We start from the raw sequence: 5212 nt of genomic DNA on the forward strand, positions 1-5212 counted from the left end.
AAGACTTTCTTTGAAAAATTGTAAAAAATGCAAAATGTATTGTTTTAAGTGATTTTAAAGTAAGGTACATTAGGTTACACTACAAGGAGTTTTTTTTATCACTTGAAGAAGTGAAACTTCCTGGCAGATTAAAACTGTGTGTCCGACCGAGACTCGAACTCGGGACCTTTGCCTTTCGCGGGCACGTGCTCTACCAACTGAGCTACCGAAGCACGACTCACGCCCGGTACTCACAGCTTTACTTCTGCCGGTATCTCGTCTCCTACCTTCCAAACTTTACGAGACGAGTCTCGGTCGGGCACACAGTTTTAATCTGCCAGGAAGTTTCATATCAGCGCACACTCCGCTGCAGACTGAAAATCTCATTCTGGAGACTTGAAGAAGTGTTTCCTTGTGTTCCCTTATTTTGTAGAAATTGTTAAACATTAAGTATCCCGTTCCGCCCCGAGTTCCCCTACGTAAATTTTCAACGCGTCCAAGTCACCAAACAAATATTTAAAAAAAAGTGTGTAATGACAAAAAACAGTCTATTTACCATGGGGTAGGTGGGGGTGAGGTCTCGCAGCACGCCTGAGCATCGCTAATACTTGTCGGAACGTCCCATTGCTCGGATGCAGACTTGAATCTGTTGCGGCATATCATCGAACAAATCATCAAGCCAGATCAAGTTCAGACTGTACCATTCTTCAGTGATGCTTCTGGGTAAGTCGGACACAGTACGTGGTCATTATCTACGTCCGAAAGTATCTGGTCTCAATCGATTCCTCATGTGTCCGATTGGGTTCATTCCAGGGAACAGGTAGATCAATCTGGTGATTGTATCTTGTTGATGGAACGTGTTCACGAGAACAGCACGGCGATCGTCCACCAAGCTGAAATTGACACCAGACTCTTGGTGATCCAGTCCCACTAAAACTGAACTAATCTCCTCCCGCACAGGCCATGAAGGCCCAAAGCTACCGACTGGCCGTCGTGTCATCCTCAGCCCATAGGCGTGTTTGGATGCGGATATGGAGGGGCGTGTGGTCAGAACACCGCTCTCCAGGCCGTATGTCAGTTTCCGACACCGGAGCCGCTACTTCTCAATCAAGTAGTTCCTCAGTTTGCCTCACAAGGGCTCTGTGCACGCCGCTTGCCAACAGCGCTCGGCAGACCGGATAGTCACCCATCCAAGTGCTAGCCCAGCCCGACAGCGCTTAACTTCGGTGATCTGACGGGAACCGGTGTTACCACTGCGGCAAGGCCGTTGGCTACAGTCCCACTATTAACGACAAAATCTCGCTCCTGTGCCCCAGAGCAATTAGATTGCTCCTCAACAACCATGAAGGTGTCTGTGGCCACCCGATAACATCACTCCACCACCACCTTGTCGCACATGTTGGACACAGTGTTGAAGGTGTTCGAATTATCGGGTTGTCTCCAAACACGTTGTCTGCGATTATCAGGGTACAAACAGGTCTTAGTTTCATCCATAAACACCTGACTCCAATCCTGGGGCGTCCATTCTGCGTGATTCCTTGTCCTTCTGTAACAGTCTGTGGCGTTCTGTTGCATGACAAGGTGCTCACCATGGCCGTCTGGAATGGAGGTTTGCATCATTCAATCGTCTTCTAATAGTTTGATACGATACATGATACCCTGTAGCCTCTTCGAAGGCCGAATTCAATTCTGGAGCAGTGTGCTCACAGTTCCCTTGACTCAAAATTCTCAGAAATCGGCACTATGTGATCAAACGTATCCGGACATCCCCAAAAACATACGTTTCTCATATTAGGTGCATTGTGCTGCCACCTACTTCCAGGTACTCCATATCAGCAATCTCAGTAGTCGTTAGACATCGTGAGAGAACAGAATGGGGCGCTCCGCGGAACTCACTGACTTCGAACGTGGTCAGGTGATTGGGTGTCAGTACAAGCAGCAAGAAGCCTCGTCAGCTCAGTCGGGACAGAACTTTTGTAAAGTGTGTATGTTATTGTCTTATGTGGAATAACAATGCAAAGATGTTGTAAAAGAAGTGTTACTCTGTACTGTGACAAAGTCTTTGGGTGGTCAGCGGAGTTAAGATGGCTATCATGCCAATAAATAGTTGAAGTTCACTTATGCTGTCGTTCATTATTTGTCAACAAGCACATCAACAACACGGGACCTCATCTTTTTACCCCTAGACGAATACATATAGAGCCAACATTATCATCAAGATACAGCAGTGCACCAGCCAGCAGCAGCAGCAACTACTACAATACAACTTAATGGCACCAACCCATTTCGCTACTGTGGTGTCACCGCCAGACACCACACTTGCTAGGTGGTAGCTTTAAATCGGCCGCGGTCCATTAGTACATGTCGGACCCGCGTGTCGCCACTGTCAGTACTTGCAGACCTAGCGCCACCACATGGCAGGTCTAGAAAGACGGACTAGCACTCGCCCCAGTTGTACGACGACTTTGCTAGCGACTACACTGACGAAGCATCGCTCATTAGCCGAGCAGATAGTTAGAATAGCCTTCAGCTAAGTCCATGGCTACGACCTAGCAAGGCGCCATTAGCCTTACATAGCAATTGATAATTATCGTCTAAAGCATGTCTCAACAAGAACGATGTATACCAAAAAGGATGGATTAAAGTTAAGTAAACAGACATTACGTTCTTTTCTTTATAGCATTCATTGAGCGTCCTGTTTCAGACTTCACGATATTCTGGGTGAGCTTATAGCGTGCATATCGGCCCCCTCAAAATAACACTGTGTCGGCACTTCTGTCGACACATCAGCTACGTCAAGTGCTAACAAGCTTCGTGTATTGGAGTGATATAGTGCCAATATAGGAATATCAATGATTGGGCGACCAATATAACACGTAGGGATGGTTTGCTGCGGAGCTCCATGTTCAACAACGTACGATAACCGGTGTGCTGCGAAACACTTGTGCGTGCACCAAGATTATGCTCATTCGGTAGAGATGCCGCAGATCACCTATCTAACCTACTTTACAGAGCAGACAAGTCTCCGAACCACAAGTTCTATGAAGAGTAGTGGACGCCTAACCATTTAGAGCCTAGTGGTAGTTTCATTAACTTCTACCTCTTTCCGTAGATGCTCACGATAGTAACGCTTGAACTTTAGACCAGCCTCGCCGATTTCGAGGTACTCGTTCACCGGCTCTGCTTAATAATAATAATATGCCCTTTGTCAAAGTCGCTTATCTCACTCGATTTCCCCATCTGCAGCTTATATCTTCGCTAGGGTGATCGCCGTCCGTGTCTGCTTAAGCTTTACATACTTTCGTTACCGCACCACGTGCCTGCAACGCCACAAGGCGGCATCCAACGTTGCGGTGGGCAGTGATCGTTATGTTTCGACTTATCAGTGTATCAGGGTGATGAAAAACGTTTTTTGATCTATGTATATTGTGTAATACTGACAAGGGAACCTCCCCAACGCACGCCCATCAGATTTAGTTATAAGTTGGCACAGTCGATAGGCCTTGAAAAACTGAACACAGATCAATCGAGAAAACAGGAAGAAGTTGTGTGGAACTATGAAAAAAATAAGCAAACTATGCAAACTCAGTAGTCCATGCGCAAGATAAGCAACATCAAGGATCGTGCGGGCTCAGGAGCGCCGTGGTCGCGTGGTTAGTGTGAGCAGCTGCGGAACAAGAGGTCCTTGGTTCAAGACTTCCCTCGAGTGAAGAGTTTACTTTTTTTATTTTCGCAATGTTATGATCTCTCCGTTCGTTCATTGACGTCTCTGTTCACTGTAATAAGTTTAGTTCCTGTGTTTTGCGACAGCACCGCAAAACCGTGCGATTAGTAGACGAAAGGACGTGCCTCTCCAATGGGAACCGAAAACATTTGATCGCAAGCTCATAGGTCAACCGATTCCTCCACAGGAAAACACGTGTGATATAGTCTATACGACACTGGTGACGGCATGTGCTTCACGTGATAGGAATATGTTGTCGACCCACGTAACTCGTACACTTGGCGAACGGGTAAAAAGATTCTTGTACCTTGCCCGATTTAGGTTTTCTTGTGGTTGTGATAATCACTCCCAAAAAAGTGATGAAAGCATAAGAGTTCGTCACATAAACTGCAACAAATGAATGCAACAGTTTCACAGTCGCACAGGTTTCCCTGTGCTCTGTCAAAACATATGTTCTTAACGTTTTCAATTTTTCCGTGTCTAGACCGTCAAATCCTGCATATGTCCAAGCAAATCTGAACATGTCCTGGAATTTTGGAGAGCGAAGTTGATTATGTGTGAGTGCCTGAACTTTGATAACTAACACATGATCACGTAAACAATACTGCTCCGTGTACCTGTGCAGCTTCGCAAGTGTCTGAAAATAAAAAATTAAACTTTTCGCTCGAGGGAAGACCTGAACCTAGGACCTCTCGTTCCGCAGCTGGTCACGCTAACCACGGAACCATGGCGCTCCTGAGCTCACACTATCCTTGATGTTGCCTATCTTGCACATGGACTACTCATTTTGTATATTTTGCTTATTTTTTTCATAGTTCCACACAACTTCTTCCTGTTTTCTCGAGTGATCTGTGTTCAGTTTTTCAAGGCCTATCCACTGTGCCAACTTATAACTAAATCTGAGGGGGGTGCAATGGGGAGGTTCCCTTGTGAGTACCGTGCAATATTAATGACAGTCTAAAATTAGTGTTGATGGTTTGCGCAATGTACTGTTGAAGACAGCAGATCTTTAAAAATATTGAAGCTCGCTCACACTGCGGTTCCGGGAGATATTCAGTGCGTTCCGAATAAATTTCAGCAAAGAACTGAAAAAGTAAATGTCGAAAGATCAGGAAATGGGGTGGAGGTTGTATATGAGAGAACGCCGTAGTACTCTGGGCAATGAAATTCCTCACTGATCAGGAGTAATCAGATACCTCGTTGTCCACAATAGCAGAGGAAACAGGATCATGATGTCACAACACTAAGCATAAATGTTTGTTTTACTTCCACACGTTGTCAGAGTTGACAAGACCAGATTAGGTGTCTAGTGAACACATATGTTTATTTCTCTTTCAATAGTTGTCTCTGCACAGATATAAGACCATGCAATCTTTCCATCAGTAATTAGTATGTAATTGTTTTATTTCGTTTGTAAGGTTGTTACAGTTCAGAAATACGTAGAAAGCACACATGTACACGTTAAATTACGCAGCTCACTTGTTTCTGTATCCTTTTACAATCAATTTG

General features: G+C 45.2%; 1 pseudogene; it reads right to left on the reverse strand.

Moving 5' to 3' along the window:
• Positions 1-1133: 1133 nt before the first annotated feature.
• LOC126102619 (5S ribosomal RNA) lies at positions 1134-1251 on the reverse strand (annotated as a pseudogene).
• Positions 1252-5212: the final 3961 nt, after the last annotated feature.

This window comes from Schistocerca cancellata, chromosome 1, assembly GCF_023864275.1.
Source record: "Schistocerca cancellata isolate TAMUIC-IGC-003103 chromosome 1, iqSchCanc2.1, whole genome shotgun sequence".
Lineage (NCBI taxonomy): Eukaryota > Metazoa > Arthropoda > Insecta > Orthoptera > Acrididae > Schistocerca > Schistocerca cancellata.